Below are 23756 nucleotides of genomic sequence, written 5' to 3'. Positions count from 1 at the left end.
TGTGACAAGAAGGTGAGCTTGAGCCAGACAAGAGGGTCATGAAGGTGGGGGGGTGGGGGTCTGGCTGGCTGAGAGTGCTGTCGGGTTCCACAGGACCTGGTGCCATTGGCAGCCCAGGCTGGACCCCAAGAGTGGGAGAAGAAAGAAACTCCTTGGGTCAGAGGAGGTGCTGACTGATGCTGCCCCCTTCCCTGCCACCTGTGCACCAGCCTCCTCAGCATTGGCTGCCCCCCCGGAGTAGAAATGGCAGTGACACAGGCTCAGGAAGCACTAGACGGGCCTGAACTAGCACCCCAGGCTCCTAGACTCACAGCTGTGTGGAAGGGAACCAGAAGGGAGCTGAGGGTGGCTGGTGAACTTGCCAAGGGGCAGCCCCACAGCCAGCCATGCCAGGGGCCAGTGGCAGGGGGTGGGGGTGGGGGGGTCGTGGCAGATAGACCTCCAGGCAGCAGCCTGGAAGTGAGAGCTAACAACAGGACCCAGAGCGGCCCCGCCTTGCATGGCTTAGGTGCAGTGAACAGAGATGGGACTGCCAGCCACAAGACCAGAGGGCTTGTTGCAGGCAAGATGGCCCAGCCCCGGCACCCCTCGAACCAGCAGTCCTTGAAGGTACAGCCACCAACCCCCCCCCCCCCCCCCCACCACCACCGCAGCCTGGCAAAGAGGGAGAGGGAGGAGGAGTGGCCTCTGAAGAGCAGAGACAGCCCTGCAGCGTCTCTGACCTTTGAAAAGTCAGGTACTTAGCTAAAGGATGAAATGCACTTGAACTAGGAAGTTTAACTCTCATTTGCCCAGCAAGATGAGGTCAGGTGGGGTGTTATTTGTGTGTGTGTGTGTGTGTGTGTGTGTGTGTGTGTGTGCCTCCAGTCGGACACTGTGTACATTTGGAGCCCCTGCCCCAGCTTGTGGCGTCCAAGAGCAGCCCTACTGGGCTGGGTCTCTCCGGCAGGAAGTGTGGCAATAGCAGCGGGGCCCGCGTCCACCCCAAAGCTGTCTCTGAGGGGCAGGTTTGCAGAGCAAATGAAGAATGCAAACAGAAGTGCAGGAGGATTGTTTAAGGGCTTTGGGCAAACAAAGTTCCCCAGCCCCGGGGGCTCCCGCACCTATTGACGGGCAAACAAAGGATGCGCTAATTTCTCCTTTCACCGAGGCCCCGCCCCCCCGGACCCTTGCCCCTCCCCAGCGTCCTCTGGCAGTACCTCTAGTTAACCTTGATAATGCTGGGAGCAGAGTATCTGCCCTTTGTGTCCCCCCACCTCCCCGTCCTCCCCCCATGGTGAGGGTGAATTAATGAGGTGTCCATGTGACCCGCCCGCCTCTGTTTAATATGCGGCAGAGGTCACAGTCGCTGAAGCCCGTGCTGTCCGGGCTTGTCCAGTGGGGGAAGAAATGGCTGATCCGGGTTTTATGTTTCTATTAATACCTGAGCACAAACGCATTGTGACTCAGCTTCGTCCTGACCCGGTGTCCAGTGGCCGGCTCCCTCCCTCCCGCAGCTCGGGACCTGGCCCCAGGGGTCCCCAAGGGGTGGGGGGTGGGGAGGAAGGGGGTACTGGAGGGAGGTCCAAGCAGGTCTCAGGTCCCCTGGCCCGCTGAGGCAGAACCGCAGGAGTGGGTTGACAAACTAGCGATTTAAGGAGCATTCCTGATGATGTTTCTGTTGGATAACAGAGTTCAGGAACCGCTGGCCCAGTTCCGATTGGACATCCAGTTCAGTGGATGAATGTAAATAAATGCGAGAAGGAATGACCCAGACTGCCAGGCTTCCTCAGTGGCCTCTGGAGCCAACTCGACCACCTTGACCCAGTGCCTACATCTTCCTTCGAATATGGAATGGGTTTGGGGGAAGGTTTAATGAGATACTCCACTTAAAAAAAACTTGCAGAACGCCCCGCACAAGAACACAGTGTAGGAGTTAAGGGAGGAGAGATATATAAACATCTTTATTGAAGGGTGATTCACATCCGATAAAATTCACCTGTTTGAAATGTGCGATTCAACGATTGCAACATATTTTATGACCTGCAGTTTTATTAGTCTAATAGTATTGGTACTAATTTCCTTTTTCTTCTACCCTGGTTGTCCTAGCTGGGGGCCACAGGAGCTAGGCTCCCGTGTGCCAAGGTTTGAACACTCTTCTTAACACAGAAGCAGGTGTGATCCTGGCTTCTCCTTCTCCTAGCCATGTGTCTTATAAGCACCCTGGCTTGCTGCCTCCTCCCTATGCTGGTAGGACCACAGCAGCTGGCCAGGCACAGTGTGAGGACTGTGGGTCACCAGGCCTGAGCAGATGGCTATACCCACACCCTGTCTGTGGTCCTGAGATGGCTCTCAGGGACTCAATGGGTTACAGGAACAGGGGTGCGCCTCTCTCCACCTCTAGCTCTCCAGCCATCGTGCCCTTACCCTGAGGTAAGCATGACATGTCCTTACCTTTCACTGTGGCTCCTTCATGTGGTATCTGGACTGCACAGGACAGTTCTCTGGGGACCTTGAGGCAGAAGAGATGGGAGGGGGTGTCGGGGCATCAGGGCCACTGTGCTGCCCAGCACCCCTTCTGGCAGGCCTGAGCTGGGCTATTTTTATTTCAAGATGTCCTTCAGCAGCTAAGACAGTCTGTTCCTCCCTCCTCGTCTTGGGACCTGATCTCTGAGTTGACCGTGCTCACCGGTCTGGCTCTCGGATTTGTCAACCTGTTCTTCCATACCTGTATGTGCACTGCGAGCGAGTGTTTCTGCAGGACTGTGTATGTGCATGCAGCCCACATGCAGGAGTGTGTGTGTGTGTGTGTACGTGCACGGGTGTCCCAGGACACAAAATGCATGTATCTCAATGGGCAGCAAGTACACAGGCACAAAGACCCTACTGATTTCCAGTGTGCATGCAGGCAGGTGCCCAAATACGTAAGCTGGTGCGTCTGGATATATGCAAGGGTATGTGTGCAAGGTTCTGCTTAAACAAATTCTTCAGTGTTGCCAGGTGAGGAACCACAGCTGTCAAATCACGTTTCAGAAATACTGGCTGCCAAAGACCAGACACAAGACTCTGCTTCGCTGCCTTATCGCATCTAATCGTGACAACTTGAGGAGGCATCATTCTTGTCTTTTACAGATGAGGAGTCCAAGGCTCAAGGAGTAGTAACGTGAAGTGGCAGAACCGGATCTGACTGGTTCTAAAGTCTTTGCCTTTTGTTAGTCCGTGTTGTCTGCCTACAATGATGGGAAACACACACACACACACACACACACACACACACACACACACGCACACACACACACAGCACATTTTAATAGCTCAAACGCAGTGCCAGCGGGTTGCTTTTATGGTCTGCAAAGACATCTGGAGTGTAGTTTTTGCTGGGGAGGTCATTGAAGGACTGGCCTTGAGTGTAAATGCTCAACTCAGACAACCTGCCCAAAAGGGTAGGCGGGTAGCCGGACTCTAGGGTCCTGGGGCAGCAGCCTTCAGAGGCTCCCCGATGAGAATGGGCAGACTGTGTCCCTTTACCCACAGGACAGGCTGGGCCTCTGCTTTGAGGACCCCCAATCTAACGCTGAACCCTTGGCAAGAGAACGGCCCCACGTAGGAGCCAGATGGGAAGGCTCCCCTTGCCCTTGCCTGCTCTCTGCCAGCCTTGGAGAGACCCTGTTGTGTCCTGTCATTCCCCTGTTACCCAGACTAAAGCAGCCTCAGGAAGGGAGGGAGAGAGGGAGGCCCTCCACTGGGAAGCCCCTTAGAAAATAAACAGCTGTGCTTTGTGCCTGTAAGCTGCTAAACCATCTTTCTCTCTTGTTGACCATAAAATATATCAGCCCTGGAGATGGTGGGGGCTGCAAGCTGCCTTCAGGAGCCCCTTCGGAGAGGTCTCCGGTCATCCCAGCCATAAATCAGTGCGTGACGAGGCCGGCACTCAGGCCCTGGTTCCACAGGATCGTAATGGGCTACCGCAGGAGTCCCAGGCTCCAGGCAGGGGCTCTTGGCACACCACCTTCCCCACTACTCCTAGTTCCCCTGGAAAAAGGGGGCTTTCTGCCCACTTGAGGTGTGGAATGGTGCCTCCCTTGGCAAAGGTAACGCAAAGCTGGGGGAGGGACTTAAGGGGCCTCATTCCCCCTCCTCTTGCTGCCTCTGTGTTCTGCTGCTGGGAGACACGGTTCTGCATCATCAGGAGGTCCTTGGGGAGCACCTCAAAGAGTCCTTGCTGTCCTGCAGCTCAGTGATGGACTTTTGGCTCCTCTAGCCACCCCCAGCCTCCTCCCTCCTCGGACATACCTCAGGGCTGCAGATCTGAGTCACTTTGGCTGAGCAGGAAGTCCACACCCATGCAAGAGGCTCAGATGGGGCTCGGGGACCTTGGAATTTGGCCTCAGCTCTGTCACCAAGCAGCTGGTGACCTTGGGCAATGCCTTCACCACTCCCTGGGGCCCTGGGCTCATTGGCTACACACCCATCAGCCTAGGGGAAAATGACCACCAGCTTTGCATTCAGGGCTCATAGAGCCCAGCTCATTTCTTATTCTGAGACCCTCCAGAGGGCGATCATAGTTCTACTCCTGGTGGGCCCTCCTCAGCAGAGCCAGTTTGGGTCCTCTGGGCAACAGACACTGAGACAGGGTTAGCAATGCAAGGGGCTTATGAGGGGTCAGGCCTGTGAAAGACAAAAGGCGGGGGAGCAAGATGGGGCGCCACAGACTCAGACCCACACGCAGTCGGGACTCTACAGGGAGATGCGGAGTAAGACGGCCCCCAGAGGTATCCTGTGCCGGGCTGGAATAGCCAGGCCCTAGCCCCTCCCCGGCCCCATGCGGTCCCTGGTTCGGGTGTCCCGGAAGTGCACGGACTTGACCTGGAAGTAGAGGGGAATCCAGAAGGCGTTGCCGGTAGGCTGGAGGCTCCTGCGCTCCCACCAGTGAAGGGCGGGTTCCTTCTGGAAAGGAGAGGAAAGAAGCGTCTCCATGCCTGTCGCACCAGCCGCGAGACCCTGGGCATGCGCTTAACACCTCTGAGCTCAGCCCTCTTGTGGCCCAACTGTGAGTCCCTGGTAGCGTTGATGGAGACCCCGTTTACAAGACGGCAGTGCGGTGCCTGCTACGTGGAGGTGATGGGTCGTGGTGACTGCTGTTATAGCCATGGTTTGGGTTTTGGTTTTGGTTTTTTTAATCTAGATTGGCTGTGATTTCTCTCCAGACTGTTGAGACCTCAGTCCTGGAGAGAAGCTTTCACTCCTGCCTTCTCTCACTCTGGACCAGTGGCTGGACCCAACGGGGCTCCCGTCAGCAATCCCTACTGTAAGGGAAGCAGCAGTTTCCACACCTGGTCTCTGTCTCCGGCCTCGGGAGTCACCCTCGTGTGATGGAAAATGGCTCTAGATCTGTGGTGTTAGGAGACACGCCCCCCACCCCCCGCCCACCCCCCATTCTTATGGTGACGTCCTAACGTCCACTACCTCAGAATACAGCTGTCTTTAGGGAGAGGATCTTTTTAAAAAGGTAATTAAATTAAAACAAGTCATTAGGGTGGCCCTAACCCAACATGACTGGTATCTTCCAAGAAGAGGAAATTTGGACACAGACACGTACAGAGAGAAGATGGTGTGATCGCTCGCTCAGGGGAAATGCTGACATCTGTAAGCCAAGGAGAGAGGCTTGGGACAAATCCTTCCCTCACGAGGCTCTCAAAAGGAATCAACTCACCTGACACCTTGATCTCAGACTTCCAGCCTCCAGAGGTGTGGGATGATACCTTTCTGTTGTGTAAGCCACCCAATCTGTGGTGTTTTGTTATGGCCGCCCGAGGTGATGAATACACGTGGTAAAAATGCATCAATCGGAGTGTTTTCAGCTGCAAGGAAGAAGATACCTGAGACTGGCTTAATCCATAGAGAGATTTAAATTTCATACAGCAGGGAAGCGTCAGGGAGATGATTCCACAATGTGTCAAAGCTCTGCCTCTTCCCAAGTATACACTCTGCCTCCCAAGTTGGGCTTTTGTTCATTGAGCTACTTTAGATAGGTGGTCTTGGGAGGGCCTCTCCGAGGAGATGACGCTTGACCAAATCTTGCAGGTTGAGAAGATGCCAGCCCCGGGCAGAGCTCAAGGAGGACCAGCTTTCATTGTCCCGAAGCCAGCAACCATGTCCCCCTTGCGGCTGGGGCTGGGGAACTATTGGTCACTGACTTTGACTCCCAGCCCAAGGACACCTGGTGCACTGCCTGCCTTCAGGCAGTGCCAGGCGTCCATCCAGCTCATTATATTCGACTATTTTCCATTCCTGGCAACATCCGTTGAAGGATATGCAAATAAGAAAATCAACTGAATTTGTTTCACAAAGAATGACATTTAATCAGCACAATAAATCCTTACATATAGCCGTTGGCTGAGTAAGATGACAGTTAATGGAGAGACAGAGGGGGTAGAAGGAAAAGTATGAAGGGCAGAGAAATAGAAAAGAGGAACAGAGAGAGACCGTGGTTGCAATAGGGCTAACGAAGAGCCAAGGTGTCCAGAGACCTGAGGTTGTTCGTTCGTTTGTTCGTTCATTCATTCGTTCACTCAACAAATATTTCTTGAGAACCGACCAGGTTATAGACACAATATGGACACTGAAAACATGGGAGTGATCAAAACAGATACTGCTCCTTGTCTCCTGGGGACTCCCAGTGCAGTGGGAGGAGGAAGACAGTCACAACACAATCTCACGGACAAATACATAGTTACAGTCAACAATAACTACTATGAAGACGTCAGGAGGTGAAGAAAGCCTTCCTCATAGAACTTCAACAGGATGAAGGGGAGTTAACTAGGCAAGTTGGGATTGAGGGTTGGTGTTTCCAACACAGGGAAACATTTCTGCAAAGGCTCTGGGGGAGGAGGAAGCATGGCTCCCCCAGATCTGAAGGAAGGCCAGTGAGATTATAGCACAGAGGTGGAGCCGGAGGGTAGAAAGAGGTGTGGTTGGGGAGAAAGGCAGGGCCGGATCACACGGGGTCTGCTGGGTACGGTGAAGAGATTGAATCTGTACAGAAGTATGATATTAGAATTTAAATTTTAAGATGACTTGGGTATCCTGGTAGAGAATGGACTATAGGGATAAGGGGGAGTCAGGTAGGCTGGCTGAGCAGCTCTTGAGCTGGTTTAGGCAAGAGATGATGGTGGCTCAGACTAGGGAAGGATCTTGACCTCGGCACTATTGGCGTTCCAGCTTGGGTGTGGAGCCCACTATTGTGGGGACTGTCCTGGACATTGTAGGATGGTTAGCACATCCCTGGCCTCTACCCACAAGATGCCTGTAGCACCCACCACAAGTCATGGCAACAAAAAAGGTCTCCAGAATTTGCCAAAATTCTTCAAGGAACAACACCTTTGGACTAGGGGTATGATGGAGAAATGGAGAGAAATGGAAGGCTTGAGGGCAAGTTGAGGTGCAGGTGAACAGTTAGGACGTGGCAACTGAGCATGCAGGGGATGAGAGAGGAGGGTACTGAGGATGACTCCCAGGCAATGCGATGGATGTTGCTGCTCACTGACATGGAGGAAAAGGAGTCCAATGTGTAGTGGACATGGGGACCGGGGCACAACTGGGCTCTCCTGTGAACGAGCAATGAGACCTCAGGCATATTATCTTCTCGTACTTGGTCTCAGTTTTCCCACTCTCAAAGCGCGGTGTTTTCTGCTAGGTCTGGAACAGCAAACATGTCAAGTTGCTACTTGTCCTTCCTGCACCAGAGGCAGACATAACTAATCAATTGTGGTTCTCTGAGCCTGGACGCTCTGTCACACGGTGCTCCGGAAAACAAGCGGAGGCGTGGCACGAGAGAGAAGACCTGTTTGCCATTCCTGAACTTGAAACTCGTTTCAGTCCCTTCCAACTTGCCCAATGTTGACACCTTCTCGGCAAGAACCAAAGTATGCTTGAGACATTCTGAGCTACGGTGTCTGAGCAGAAGCGGGGACTCTCAGACTTTAGGCCAAATACTGATCTTACTATGTTAGTTACCCCAAGGGTAAAGCAACAAAACGGGAGTTCCCCATTTATGCCCTTTGTTGCGAAAATGCAACAAGGCTTTGGAAGTCTCCAGTGGCAGGCTCCCGGCAGGCCCTGGGGGTGACCCTGTCTCTCAGAGCTTTTGTCACTGTCTTCCTTTCCTGCTTACTGTGCCTCTGAGATGGTCTGCCTGTCTCAGTCTCCATGTGTCCCACATCCCCCTTCATCTCATTCATGTGCTCTGTGACTACCCCTCCCCCACCAGATTAGAACACACAACATGAAAGTAGATGTTTTATTGTATTTTTTAACTTTTATTCAAAAGCACTTTATGCTTTCTGCTAGTACTTTAAAAAGCAGATGCACAAAATGTGAATTTTTAAATATTTGTCTTCCTTCCAATTCTAATGATGTAGCTAACCACCATTAGAATAACCCTACAGTGCTGCTGTTGGTAGAATTGTGCCCTTGGAAGATCTGGTCAAGTCCTAACCCCTCCTCCTCCCCCCCCCTCCCCCCCGCCGCTCGATAGATGAGTGTGATTTATTTGGAAACAAGATCTTTGTAGATGTAGTCAAATTGAGATGAGGTTACACCGGATTAGTGTGGGCCCTAATCCAATCACTAGTGTCCTATGAAGGGGGAGTTTGGGGCGCAGACACAGGTGGAGAACACCAGCAATGATGAAGACAGAGGTTGGAGTGATGTGTCCACAAGCCAAGGACAGTCAGCGAGTGTCAGTAACCAGTAGACTCCAGGAGAGAGGCATCCTCGGCCCCAGAAGAAGCCCCCGGTTGTTCCAAACCCCCCAGTTTGTAGTAATTTGTTACAGTAGCCCTGGGAAACGGATACAATCCCCAACCCCGATTCCCTGGAAATGAGGCTGCTCTTTATATCTGAGTTGCATGTGGATATTTTTCTCTCTGGTTCAGTGACTCTCACGGAGAAACAGGTTCTCCCACTCTCCCCTCCCTGTCCTTGGATCTGGGCTACACACCTGCTTCTCAGACTCCCGGGTTCCTGAACGAGAAGCTTGGGGAACGGTCTGGGCCTCGTGGGGCCGGCCCTATGGTAGCCAGTCTCCAGAATGGCCTCAATGAACTTGGCCTCCGGGGAGTCCTACCCTTGCCAAGGGCCCACCCCTGCACCTGGCCCACTCACTTCACTTGCCTCATCCTGATCCCAGCCCCACTGGGTCCTGTCTTTGTTTTACATGCTGATCTTTTGTTCACCATGGATGTCTTATATTAGTTTTCTTTTCACACGATATTACACTTACCTGCAGTGCCGAGTGTTCCGGCATCCCTCACGCTTTGCTCATGAACGGAGTGCCTCACTTGCCTGGCCCTGGCCTTGGCCCTGCCCCTCCCGTGCTGCAACAGTGCCGACTTATGTGATAGGTGGAATAAGTCAGAAGCATGAAGCCAGGTCATGAAAGACATTTGGGCTTTCACCTGGTCTCTTGGGTCACTCATTCTGGCGGAAGCCAGCTGCCATTCAGCGAGGACCCTAGCAGCCCTGTGGAGGGGTGGGCAAGGTGGGGACCGAGGCCTCCCGCCAACAGCCGGCACCGGTGCGCCAGGCCGGTGAGGGGCCGCCTTGGACGCAGATCCAACAGCCCCAGGTAAGCCCCACCAACACGTTGATGACAGACGCCACACTGGAACCATCAGCAAGTTGCCACCGAATTCCTGATCCACAGAAACCGTGAGAGCTAATACATGGATATTGTTGCTTTAAGCTGTTAAGTTTTGGAGAGAGGTGTTACAGAGCATTATTGACTAGTACGGTTCCCTACCTCAGTGTCCATGGCATCCTTCTCCCTCTCCCCTGCTGGCCTCGACTGGTCCTTCAGAACGTCTCACTTCCTGTGTCGCTGCTTCCAAGAAGCCTTCCTGAATGCTTCCAGCTGGGTTAAGCACCCCTTACACTCTACTTTCCAGTTGCAGTGATCTCCGTCAGTCTTAGAAAGGCCTTTGTCTCCCCCCACCTACTCTGCCCCCATTTCCATACTCTCTGCTCTCCATGGCTGGAATATTGCCCCTGTTTGCTTATTCTTTCAGACAGACCAGATGTCACCTCCTCCAGGGAGCCTTCTCTGACCCCCTGGCTAACTTGGACATCCTTCTGTGGGCCTCCCAAGCACCCCATGCAATCTTCTTATGTTAGGGTTCCGTGATGCTGCTGTCCTGCGTGATGGCAAGTTCTGGGAAGGTGGGAACCGTGTCTTCTCGTCCAATACCGACCACAGGACGGTGAGCGAGGGGGCGGGGGGTGCTTGTTGGGGAACCATGACAAGAGGTGGTTGAGGCCTCTGCAGTAGAGATTCCCAGGCCTGGTGGGGCGTCAGAACCAGCCGCTGAACTTTTCCGAGGTAGAGATTATGGTCTGGGAGGGAGACATTTGCCTCCAAGGACAGACACCACGGACGCCACCCAGATTTCAGGGTCAGTTTGGCACCACGAAAGAAAGGACAGCTACAGCAGGGTGATAAAGCAGGAGCTGCAAAGTCAGCGCCCAGAGGGGCCAGCAGGACAGCATAGTTACCGGTGTCAGGCGAGGGGGCAGGTGGGGACAATGACAAACAGGAGAGATGAGCCCCTGCCAGCTCCCAGCTCAAAGGTCACCTTCCTCAAGAAGGTGTTCGTGGACCCAGGCTGGATCAGGCCGGTCACCCTGTTAGGGGCTCTCTTAGCTCCTAGCCCTTCTCCCTCGAAGTGCTTACTATTATTGTAATTAGCACATTTCTTGTATGATTTGTGTAGCAGAGTCAGCCTCCCAGACAGATGGGAGAATTTCTCAAGGGCAAGACTGCCTGTGTCCCCAGGACCTCACCATGCCCGGCACTTCCAGAGCGCGCTATTTCTATTTGTTGAAGGAGTGGATAATTGGATAAATAATGTTACAACCTAACACGCAGGGTGAGGTGATGGAAGAAGGGAGGTAATGACGTGTGAAAATAAATGAGTGGTGTGTATGTTACAAAATAAGATCACCGGATGGAAGAATAAGCCAGGGAGTGAAGCGATAAGTCAATGGCATCAGCCACCTGCGTGGGAGCAGTTGCAAGGGGTTTACATCTTTAGGGTCTGATCTGCTTGTGAGGTCCTTTCCTGTTCTTCCAGCCCCACCCTCGCAGAAGAGAGCAGAGCTTCCCTTGCAAACCCACTGGCACCAACGATGTGCCAACTCGTGTATTTAACCCTCGCTTTGCTTTCCTTGACTTACGGGCAGGGGAACAGGAGCCCAGAGGGGACGGGTCACCTGTCCCAGGGTGGGTGTGTCTGAGCATCGAGGTGCTTTCCTCTTTTCCCCAGCCCATCATCCACCACGTAGGGCCCAGGAGTCAGAGGAGCCTCCTGGTGGCCCCCCTTTTGTCCCGTACCCCCCCCCCCCCCACTAGGTGCTACGTGGAAAAGACTCTTTGCTACTGGAGGATGAAGGTCAGATCAGACCCTGGCCGAGGGCCCAGCATTTCTGGCCCGGTTTCGCCCGGGGAAGCCAACTGTGCAGAAGGTCAGGATGCCGACGGGGTCAGAGTGGGAAAGTTAACATTCCCAAGGCACTCTAAGCAACAGGATTTCCTGACGTGGGACTATTACCTTTCTCACGTTACGTGGCCAGATTGACTTCCTGCCATTATTAACGGTAAGAACGTGACGAAGCCATTTATTTAACAGGAACAAGGGAAGGCGTTTGCTTGACTCTGGACTTTGAGGAGGGCAGTAGAGCAGGGAATTAAGTCCGGTAGGAGGGCTGGGATCCTAGTGCTGGCACTACCTGCCCGTGCCATCAGTTGGAGCAAGTCACTTCACGCCTGGGGGCAGCCTCAGTTTCCTTTTCGGTGCGTGGTGAAAAATGCTGCATCGGAACTCACAGAGCTGCTGGTGGGGAAAGTGAGGACATTTATGGGGGGAAGTTGTTTTGCAGGCTGGAAAGTACCATGGGAGCTTAGATGGCCTCCAGCAGTGTGGTACCTCAAGCTGACCCCTCTCAGCTCACAAGTCCTCGCTGCTTCCAGGAAAAAGTCCCCCTCCGTGGCTGAGTCCAGGCTGACGGCCGGCTGGCGACCAGCTCGCACGTGTACCTCCCGCTGGCTCTGGTCCGGCGGGGTTCTGCCCCTTGGTCCTCTCCTCGCTTCTGCGTCTGTACTTCTTTCTGCTGGGGGTTCCTCCCTGTCCTCTGCTCGTCCCAGTGCTCTCCTCATCCATGACACCTTCTCTGGTCTGGTTGCTTCACGGCCGAGTGGCTTGTCCTCTGCGTCTTAGAACCCCACGGTTCTCCACGTGTGGTCATGAGGCAGCAGCCGGGTACTTGTTAGAAATGCAGATTCTCGGGTCCCACCCCAGACGTATTAAAGCAGAAACTCTGGGGGTGGGGCCCAGAAATCTCAAGCCGTCCAGGGAGTTCTGATGCACTCAAGCAGCATCAGATGGCCTGTCTCTGCATCTGGGCTGTGAGCTCCCTACTTACAGGTACTATGTCTCACTTAGTGGCTCCCCAGACCTGGCACACAGAAGCCACAGGTGACCATGACATGGCCTCAGGGAATGCCCGTGCACTGATGCGAACCAGGACTGGTGCCTCAGCAGACATGGCCTCGCCTTCCCACCACCACATGGGGGCTCCCAACATCCCCCCCTTTCCTTCCTTCCCAAGGCCCTCTCCCTAGATGCTCGCAAAAGCTCAAGGCCTCCTGTCTGGCCTTTTCCAGAAAGCCTCCTCTGAGTCCTATGATGGCCTAGGCCTGGTCTGCCATCTCCCTCCACGGTCACTGCCTGAAACTTCTGGACACCATCTGGGCCTCACGGCCTGATCCCACACTCAGCGAGATCGCCCTTAAACAGAGGGTCCCCGGGGCGCCTGGGTGGCTCAGTCGGTTGGGCGTCCGACTTCGGTTCAGGTCATAATCTCACAGTGCATGAGTTCGAGCCCTGCGTCGGGCTCTGTGCTGACAGCTCGGAGCCTGGAGCCTGCTTCGGATTCTGTGTCTCCCTCTCTCTCTCTGTCCCTCCCCACTCATGCTTTGTCTCTGTGTCTCTCAAAAATAAAATAAACATTAAAAAAAAAAAACAAAACAAAGGGCCCCTTCCACGTGCATCCTTCATGGGAAATTTTGTGCCGCCCTGCTCTGTGTTCACAAGAGCGCTTGTGCTATGGGGTGTCGGCCTCCGCAGTCACCCAGCGGCTTCAGTGGGGGTGGTCAAGGGGTGTGGGTCTGTGAGTCTTTATGCCAACGTTTATAGCAGGAGCAATTCATACCACTCTCCTGCTTTCCTGACCTGAGGATAAAGAAAAGGAAAAAGACCTGCGGTCAGCCACAGAGTTTTTCCACCCCCAGCCACTTCGAGCTTCCTGGATGTACCTGTGGAGTTTGCAGTGGTGGGTGTGCTAGAAAGGACCTGCCAGGCCACACTGGCCTCTGCCCGACTCACGGCCTCTCAGGGATTTGCTTTTATGTCACTGCTCTTGCTGGTGCGGCTGCGTCCATAAATCCTTCTTTCAAGCCTTGGACAGGAGCCAGCCTCGGGCAGCTAGACTGCCTAGGTTCAAATCCTATCTGCGCTACCTGGGATGAGTTCGTTATCCGTTCCGTGCCTCAGTGTCCCCACCTGTAAAATGGGCCCGTGTAGTAACATTTTGCTCTTAAGGTCGTGATGCAGATGAAATCAGAGAGGACCTGCGAAGGGCACAGGGTAGAGGTCCCATAGAGGAGTCCCCAAAGTTCTCGGTTCAGGGGGTGATGGCACCTCTCTCCCCGGGATCCCGGGGAGGGAAGGAGGGAGCTGGGGGGGCGGAGGGCTGGCCCAAGGACTGCCTCCTCTGTAGGAAGCCACCACCAGGCTCTAGATCCAGCATCACATAGGACTCTGGTTGTGGACCAGATTTCTAACCTTTTTGGCTGCAAGGAGAGAGACCCTATTTCGTGCTAAACAAAATGTTCCTCTTTTGTGCTTTCTCAGCTTCCGCCGTCTGAGAGCAAACAACTTCAGCAGCACCTTAGAATCTATATTCCATTCATGACAGCGGCATCTGTGGACATTTGAAAAGTATTCAGACGTGTATGGGTGAGACAGATCTATTTAGTCTGCTGACAATGGATGGTTCCCTGATGGATTCTCCGGCAGAACCCCTACCCGGGTGCCTCCAGGCTGGGGACCAGTCAGGTCTCAACAAATGAAGTATGAGTATAAACCTTTATTAATATAAAAGATTAATATAAATTAATATAAATATAAATATTCATAAACATAAATTAATATAAACAAATGAAGTATTAATATAAACCTCCCCTCGGGCGTGAGCTTCCTTACCACACCGTGCCGAACATGTAGTAAGATAAACCCATTTCACAGATGAGAACACAGAGGCCCTGAGAGCTCACTGCCCAAGACACAAAGCTAGGGATTAGCAGGGCATGAGTTAGGCCTGAGTGTCCCCAAAGCCCATGTTTTCCCCCAACTCCACTCTTCCTTGCGACAGCTGGGGACTATGAATCTGGTCTCCACAGCTGGGGACAGGGGACTCCTGGAGAGCCAAGCAGGATCAGCTATCAGCTACCAGTTAGCATTCCCAGAGTAGCCAGTGGGTCGGGTGCCTCTGTATTTGTTACCTCATCTACTCCCTCAAGAATTCAGTTAATTGTCCTCTGTAGGAGAAAATCAACTCTCAGAGGGGCTGAGTAACCCGCCCAAGGCCACACAGCTAGGAAGTGGCAGGGTTTGGGCCAGAATCCAGGTCTGTCTGTCCTAGGGTCTGTGTTGGCCCCTTTGTACTGTGTGAGCTACCCGGGGCCTAAGATAAAAGGAGTACAAGTTGGTCTCTTGAGCCATAAGATACCCCTCATGACATGGTGGGTATTAGCAAAATTTAAAATCCTATTTCCTTGCCCCAGAGCTCGTCCACATTGGGATGAATAATCTGTCTCCACAGAGGAAAACGTCAGGGTCTCTGGGTTGAAGAAGAGTGTGGGGAGGAGACTGCTTTTCTTTCTTAATCTCAACTGAAGAGTAATTAAAAAATTTTTTTTTAATGTTTTATTTATTTTTTGAGAGAGACAGAGACAGAATGTGAATGGGTTGGGGCAGAGAGAGAGGGAGGCACAGAATCCGAAGCAGGCTCCAGGGTCTGAGTTGTCAGCACAGAGCCTGACGTGGGGCTTGAACTCACGAGCTGTGAGATCATGACCTGAGTTGAAGTCGGACGCTCAACCGACTGAGCCACCCAGGCGCCCCTGAAGAGTAATTTTTAATGTGGTAAATATTGTAAGCTCGATCCAGTGCCCAGGTTTATTGGGCAGGAGGCTGGAATGTCCTCATCAGGCATTATCTTTTTGCAACACAAAGAAAAAGACCAAACCCAGCAAGCCTTCCTCCCAGGAGCTGAGAAGGTAATTGTCTAATGTGACTTGTAATCAGTGAAGGTCTTGTCCTGACTCCTCAGCTCTCCAGATGGCGCCTCCCGTCTCTCAGGGACAATAATCCCTGTGGAACTCTGCTTAGCACAGACGGGCCAATACACAGGTAGTGGGTTTTGTTGCCAGAGAGCATTTTGTTTTCTGTGCCACCGTTCCCAAGAAAGTGCTGGAACTAGCCTGCTTTGCATCTGTCTCTTATTCCAAATACCTCCAGAGCAACTCAGAATCCAATGCCTTGGCTTGGGGGCAAGTAAGGGGAGAATGTGGGGAGGCAGAAATCCGCCCCCCCCCCTTCCTGTTGTGTGCCTCTGAGCGAGCCGCTCAACCACTCTTAGCCTTGGCCTCCTCTTCTGGAAGATGGGGAGCGTCAGGGCTTCATGCAGGCGGCTCAGGGCTCGTGCCTCCTAACAGCGCCTGGTACATGATAGACACTCTGGTCCCTCTTCTTGAGACACTGCTGATCTGAAGGATGGCCAAGGAGAAAGATGGCGTGGTGCGTGTACCCAGGTGCCCTTGGTGGTTGTGGGGCGTTGCTTTGGTCAAACCACATCCCTCCTCAAAGGTGGTCAGTGGCTTCCTGGCTTGCCTGACTGTAATCCAGATTCTTCAGCCTGGCCACTGAGACCCTCGTTTCCCAAAATGCCTTTTCAGCCAACTTTTCTATTCTCTGAAAACCACTTAATAAATATTTAAAGAAAGAGCGAATACGATGAATCTAGCATCGTGTGGCTAGAACTCTTGGCCCTGTTCCCAAGAAGCTCATAAGCTAATTGGGAACAAGACTTAAGAGGGCAGAAAGAGAGGAAGTAGCCGTTTATTTTACATGTTAATCAAGGGACCGGAGCGGATCCCAAGTTCTGGTCCTGATGCTGCCCTAAGCGTCCCGAGGGCCTGCTCCAGTGTGACATTTGGGGGATGCCCCTGCAGTTAAGGGGGCTCTAAGGTCCCTTCACTGAACAAGGACAGGACCTGCACTGAATACGGGTCCTCTAAGCCGTTCATCACAACACCCAGGCCAGGAGGGCGCTGGGAGCCTGACATGGAAACTCCACCACCCCAGAAACCCTGAGTGCTTCGTCATCTTGATCCACGCCCCACCCTTTGCCAACAGGCGTAGAGAACGTCAGAAATAATGTGTTGCGTGGTTTTTGGTGGAAATGGTCACCCATTCACCAGCATGATGATGTAAGAAATAAGCTTTCATTGGTTTAAAGTCAAGGTGTTCAAGACTGGCAGACCGGCTGCGTCATTTAGAGACTCGTCCCACCCAGGCGGTCTGAACAGGATGAGGATCCGGGGAGGTCTGGGGGCTTGGCTCGGGGCAGTTTGCTACCTGTTGGGAGGATTTTCAGGGGCCCGAGGACAAAGGATTCTGAGGACAATGGGATCCTGCCCAGGAATTGGTGATTATTGCAGGTGAACTCATGCAGGTGGTGGGGGGAGCCCCTCAAAAGGCAGAGAGCTGAGATTCTCGAAGGTACTCAAGAGCCTGCACAGACCACCGGGGTTCCTTGGGAATGAAAGCTGGTTTTCTAAATGCCTGTGTGGCAGGATTGGGACTGGGACTTATTTCCATGGCAGCCTGGTCATGAGGCTGTGGGGAGGGAGCTAGCCAGCACTGACCCCAACTTCACAAGGGCTACCCTCATCTACCCCCAAACAGCCTAAGCATGGCGCGTGACCGGGGTCATAGGTCAGTCCGTTTTCAACAGGGCCTTCTCTTACCTATCATTTGCAGGGCATTTACTGTAGGCTAGCCTAGCGTAGACTCTGTGCTTATTTTTTTTCTTTTTGTTTTGTTTTTTATTTGAGAGAGAGAGAGAGAACTTGCATGTGCAAACATGCAGGGGAGGGGCAGAAAGAGAGAGAGAGAGAGAGGGAGAGAGAGAATCTCAAGCAGGCTCGTTTACGCTCAGCGCAGAGCCTGACGCAGGGCTCGATCCCACCACCCTGGGATCATGACCTGGGCCGAAATCAAGAGTCAGATGCTTAGCCGACTGAACCACCCAGCCGCCCCTGCTTACTCTGTTTGTAGGTGGCAGATGTGAACCTTCATGACAGCTGGGCACAAGAAATGCCACGTTCGTTTCTCTAAGCACAGTTAAATCTGTTTCAAGACTCCCCACTCAAAACTGAGAGTTTTGATAGTCAGTCGTTAGTCCCTCCCTATGCCCTATTGGCCTATCGGGGGGATTTGGAGGCCCTCCAAGAAGCCACAGTTGGCGGTGCCTCTTTGCTTCATGCTGGGTGGCTGTGGCAGGCACCTTTGGGGTAAGTCTGCCGGTCTGGCTTCCCGTCCAAGTCAGCATCGCCCCTTCAGTGGAGAGCAGCTCCTTCTGGTGGCCATCCTCTGAGCTAGCCGATCGGGGGGACCTCATGAAGGCCGCTGGGCTTCCATGTTTGTGCCTGGAAGTCCCGGGTGTGAGGGCCGCCATTTTCTCAACAGGCAGAAACACTTGCATGTTTCTGCATTTTCGAGGCTCGGGTCCTCTCGCCTGCTCTGTCTTTGTCCCTCTCCTCCTTCCTCAACGGCCATCTGGACCTGGACCAATCCCTCTCACTCACTTGGCGTACCGAAACTTCTACTCCTTCTCTCTGTAGGACTCTATAATTTAATTTGCCTTGTTGGGTCCCAAACTCCCAAAGCCCTTGAACTCATAGGGCAACAGAAGCCAGAACCTGAAGGTCCGGGGCCTGGTTGCCCCAGAAAGCAATGAATTCCCTAACGGTGACTACGCTAAGACAGCAACAAAATTTCTCAGAAAATCATCCATTGCATAGGAATCCTCATGTAAGCTCCCAGCAATGCCCTGAAAAGGTGATGTTGACCATAGTCACCGCCATTTAGAAATGGGGAAACGGACTCAGAAGGACTAGTTAACCGTCGTGCGGCTCGTGAGTGGTGGGACGCTGGTTTGAGTTCCAGGATCGAAGTCCCCGCTTTTGACTCCGTTCTGTGGTGGTCCTTAAAGTAGGGCCCGACTGTCTCTGGGCCTCCGTTTCCCCACCTGCAAGGCAGCAGATCCCGCTTCCCAGCAGGCAGACTGAACGCAGCAAAGCCCAGGCCTGCGGGTCTGCACCTCCTTTGAGCTGGGCAGCCCAGGTTTTCAGGCAGAGAGTACCCCGCAGCCGTTTGAAACATTTATGCTCAGCCTCAGGCCCCCTGGTGAACAAGGAAGTGACCCTGATCTGGGGGCGTCTCATCTTGGGGCTTGGCAGTCATAAATGAGCCACCAGCTCTCAAGCTCCTGGTCTCACAGGTGAATAACCCGAATAACTACCTCTGGGATATCAAAGCCGGCAAACGATCCTAGAAACGGCTCCTGACAGCGGACTTGCATAAGAGTATCTCCTGGGCGGGCACATCCCCTAGATCCCACTTGCCTTTGAGGGTATCCTTGAATGGCCGTATGTCATTTTTAGTAGCTTCTGCCTCCCTCACAGCGAGGGATCTTCGAAGAGGGGACGCCTTGGGCCCCACCTGGTCTGTGTTCTTCGAGGAGGGGACAGGGAGGGAAGATTTCTCCCACCCCCAGCATACCTGGCTTGTTTCATCTAATCTCCAGCCTGTTTTTTCTGCTGTCCGTCCGAAGACGGTTTAATCTCAGAGCTAAAACCACCAAAAGCAACTGTTTCTTTCCTCCTGTGACTGCTAGGCGGGTAACAGCACCGTGCAAATTCGTTTGGCCCCAGGGCCGGAAAGCATCAAAGGCATTTGGAGAGCGCATGAGTCAATTTCCATGAAGCCTTTGGACAGTGATGTAACCACCACTTGTCAGTCTCCCCAGCGCAGCAGCCCTGATCCCCCAGAGCGGACATCTGGAGCAGAGACTGACAAGTGGATTCCAGAGCCCAGCCCTGCCTCCCGCCCGCTCCAGCCCAGCACGGCCGCTGCCGCCAACAAGGACACACAGTGTCTTTCTACACATTCCCACGTACGCACACCCTCCTCGCCCCCCTCTGAGCTCCAGCCTGCGTTTCCGGCAGTGTGAATTCTGACAGCTCGGGCGGGTGTCGGCCTCACTGGTACATTCCTCGCTACACCACGCTGCCTAAAGCACCTCGCTGTTCCGGAGCCTTCCTGCCGAGCTCCCCACCCCCATCTCTCCTGCTGAAGGTGCGAGGAACCTCGTGGTGGCTGCATCTTTGTCCCAGCGAGGCCTTGCAAAATGGCACACAACCCCACCCCCCCCCCCCACTTGCCTATAATTTGCTGTGCTGGACTTCTGAACACATTTATTTGGTGCAGTATCTACACCCCACCAAACATCTGGAGGGAAACTCGGGGAAAACCCAGGAATTTAAATGTTTATTCTGTACTGTAATTTCAAAAACCAAATCAGGGAAACTTCACATCTTTAGCCAACTGCTTGGCGGTGTATAGACCTAAGCCAAGATGTAATCTGATAAAGGTTGTCTGCCCTTGCCCTCTCCGGGTCTCTTCATATGTGATCACCACCATATAAGGGCCACGAGTTTGTGAATCTCCTAAAGCTTTTCAAGATGACGTCAACCATAAAGCAAAAAGACCCACCCACTCCATAATTAGTTGGCGGTCACTCTTCTGCCAAGTTGCCACTCCCTTTTGTCTGCTAAAGGGAAAACCAATCAAAATTAATGGAAAACTGAAGGATTCGACCATTGTAAAGATGAAATTTTAATATCTTCAGGAATTAGTTACTTGGATTCAATACTTTAAAAGACATAATTCCCAGCAAGTGACATCTTCTTTCTTCCTTCCACAATTTTTTTTTTTACTTAAGTTCTAATGTCAGACACTAAAAGTAGGTTCTAGAATACAGTATAACACTTAACTCTCCCCTAAAGAACTTGGGATCAAGTGGGATTGGCCCCCGTTTAACAGATCATCACATCCAAGCGTGAAAAGCCCAAGGAGATAAAAGGGCAGGAAGACACTGGGGGAGCCGATCCAGACCTGAGACAGAGGAATGGTTTGTGAATAATGCCATTCCTGTTCAAGAGTCCCAGTGCTGGTGATACTGAGGGTTTCAAGATGTCAGCCTCCCTCCTGACCAGTCCTGCTGGTTTCTCACTGCTCATTAGCCAACATGAAGCCCCATCCTCAATCAGTCCTTCTCTGCTTTCCCTGAACTCTGCCAGGAGAATTCCCAGTTTGCATCCTTGGTGAAGCCCCCCCCTCCCCCACCCCTTGCCTGCCGCTACCAAGATGCCCTCTGTCCATCTACCCACCTGCATAAACACTGCCTGTCTTTCGTGCAGGTCCTGCCTCAAGGCGTATCAGCGGTGTGGTCACACGAATGTCCCCTTCCAGAAGGGCCCCGTTCTTGGTTTGATGCTCTGGTGCCGCCATCTTGAAATTCTTAATAATTTTATCTTTGCTCGTGTGCATTGCAGGTGAGGTCCAATGGGATGATGGAGCACGGTTGTGAGCGGAGGAGACAAGCACAATCCGGCTGCATGTGTTTGCGATGCCCTATGAGCACGGGATTCCGTGGGCCCACAATTCGTGGGAGCTCAGTGTCTCTCAGCACAAGCACAAGATAAGTGTATTACAGGCGCGGACAGCCCTGAAAGGTCACGCTTTCCGTTTGAACCAGAACTCGCTTCCAATGCAGAAAGAAGGCCCTGGTTCCTGTAGGAACCAGGAACAACTGAGGGGCCCTCCCTGCCACATGCCGTCTTACATGTTACTGTCCTGTACCAGCCGACCACTGACGCTGGCAATGAGGCCCAAAGAAAAGGGAAAGATGAGGCAGCCCACGGTTTCTTTTCCTTCAGGGCTCGCTTTTCTCAGCAGGAAGCTGACGGTAGAGCATGTTGATGGGATATGTGCATAACAAGAAGCGAAGTAAAAACAGTTTCCGCTGTCCTGGCAAGAACGAAATACACATGCATATACTGGCTATGAAATACAATCTGTGTAATTCAGCGATTCTTTATATGAGTTAATGTTCTTATATTTACATGAAAACTGGCATTGCACAGCATAAAGATAAACAGCATAATGTATGCAAATAATTTAAAAGTTTTATTTTATTTATTTAGAGTGACATTAAATAGCAAGCAATCACTATGGCAAGTTGAAACAGACAGAAACCACAGGAGGGAAAAAGTTTGCATTTTGGGGTTTTTAGTGACACGATTTCCTGCCTTTTTAAGCGGGGGACCCCCATTTTCACTTTGCATTGGGCCCTGTACCTGTGCAGCCCGGCTTGCCTTCAGAGCACGTCCAGGTGATCCCCTCCGGAACCTCTCCAGCCTGCAGCCACTGCCCCGCCCCCAAACACCGAGAAGTTTCCTGCAATGGCCACTGCCACCCATTCATTCAGTGAGACGTCCTTGTCCTCCCCTCCTTCGTCTTTTTCTAATGACAGTGCTCTACCTCACAGGACTGTCAGAAGGCACAAGGGGATTCTGTGACTGGAAAGCTCTGGAAGATCTTTGTTGTATTTAATTTGCATTGTACACAGTAGGCACTCAATAAATGCTTGTGGCAGGCCATTGATTGAACTGTAAGGTCCCTGAGTCTGGGGACCAGGTCTTACACCTCTGAGCATTTAAAAAAAAATTTTTTTTATGTTTATTTTATTTTTTTAATTTTTTTTTAACGTTTATTTATTTTTGAGACAGAGAGAGACAGAGCATGAACGGGGGAAGGTCAGAGAGAGGGAGACACAGAATCTGAAACAGGCTCCAGGCTCTGAGCTGTCAGCACAGAGCCCGACGCAGAGCTCGAACCCACGGAACTGTGAGATCACGATGTGAGCCGAAGTCAGCCGCCCAACCAACTGAGCCACCCAGGCGCCCCTGTTTATTTATTATTGAGAGACAGAGAGACACAGAGCATGAGCAGGGGAGGGTTAGAGAGAGGGGGGAGACACAGAATCCGAAGTAGGCTCCAGGCTCTGAGCTGTCAGCACAGAGCCTGACGCGGGGCTCGAACTCACAAACTGCGAGATTGTGACCTGAGCCGAAGTCGGTTGCCCAACCGACTGAGCCACCCAGGAGCCCTGCATTTTTTTTTTTTTTTTACAGTGCTTGCACAGAACAAGACACGCTGAATGTTTGCTTTTGGATAAAGATCTGCTTTCAGCATTTTGCTCAGGAAACACCTTCTCTGTGGATAGCACAAGGTAAGCTGTAGCTCTTGCTCTAGTCTCCATGAGTTAAGCGATCTAACTAGCTAGGCCAGTCTGTATGAATGTTGGGATTTTACTGGGAATGAGGGGAGGCAGACCCTCGCTTCCTGTGGATCGGGGCTGTGAGGCGATGTGGCATGGGTTGCCCAAGCCATTTCAGATATTCTGCCAGCCCAAGCCTAGGGAGCAAGCTGGTACACCGTAGGAGGAAAGGGTGAAGGGAATGACAAAGAGAGGCCTCAGAGCTTGAAGCCACTGCGAATCACTGGATCAACCCGTACCTGAAGCTTACGTGGCTACGGGAGTTTTCATTTACATGAACCAACAAGTTTCTGTCTTCAAATGTGTTATTACTGAAGCCAGTTTGATTGGGGATTTCTGTCCCTTGCAACAGAGATGGTACCAGCAACAGAAAAGTGAAGAGAATGATTTAAGAGACACACAGAGACAGGCCTAGAGCCCAAGGCCCCTGACTCCCTACCCAGTAACCACTGCGGTAACCCTGCCGTAATGCCCCCGGCGGTCAGGGCCGGAGCAGGCGGGTCTGAGTCTTCCCTGTGGTACCGCACTGATTCTCACCTAGAATTGTGAGAGCAGGTCGCATTCACCCAGGCAGAGCATCTGAGGACAATAACACCACTGGGAGTGGACCTTGAGACTTCACGAGGCCACCGGGAGGGAACACAGGTGGCAGTGCGCTGTGGTTAGCTCAGGACAGTCTGCACTCCATGAACTCCCGGTGACGGGTCATGCATGGCTGGCCGCCACCAGCTCTCTCGTTCCTGCCCTGTGGGCACAGTGCGGTGGGGAGCATGGCCCTTAGCCTCCTAAGGCTTAAAGGACCAGGTCGGCCACTCATCTTACCTTAGGGCATACGAGGCAGTGATGGGCCCTAGGCTCCCCAGGCACAAGATACAGACCCTTGGTGGCAGCAACCCTGCTCCCCTCCAGGCCACTGGGTCCCCACCTCCAAAAACCTCCTTCACGTGTTGAGGATCGGGAACCTAGGGTCCTGCAGTCACCTTTCCATGCTGGGTGCTTTGGGCAGGTGCCAGGGAGGAAAGACGTTCCTGCGGGAGACGCTGCGGGGCTCCGAGGGCTGGTTTGGCAGGTGGAAGGCGCCGGTGAGGCTGATAAAGGGGGTCTCTCCCTAACCAGAGACAGGGGGCTTGCAGAGCTGGTAGCCTTGAAGAGGGTCTTGGTTTTGATGACAGGCTGGCTGGCAGGGCCAAAGG

General features: G+C 52.8%; 1 long non-coding RNA gene across 1 annotated transcript; it reads left to right on the top strand.

Moving 5' to 3' along the window:
* The first annotated feature begins 4675 nt into the window (after nucleotides 1–4675).
* LOC132673019 (uncharacterized) lies at nucleotides 4676–21835 on the top strand. The gene is made up of 3 exons (XR_009607834.3): nucleotides 4676–5029; nucleotides 13947–14165; nucleotides 20777–21835. It is a non-coding gene; the product is annotated as an uncharacterized LOC132673019 (long non-coding RNA).
* Nucleotides 21836–23756: the final 1921 nt, after the last annotated feature.

This window comes from Panthera onca, chromosome C1 (assembly GCF_046562875.1).
Source record: "Panthera onca isolate mPanOnc1 chromosome C1, mPanOnc1 haplotype 2, whole genome shotgun sequence".
Taxonomy (NCBI): Eukaryota; Metazoa; Chordata; class Mammalia; order Carnivora; family Felidae; genus Panthera; species Panthera onca.
Note: the sequence above shows the minus strand (reverse complement) of the source record. Positions and strands in the feature narration are given on the sequence as shown.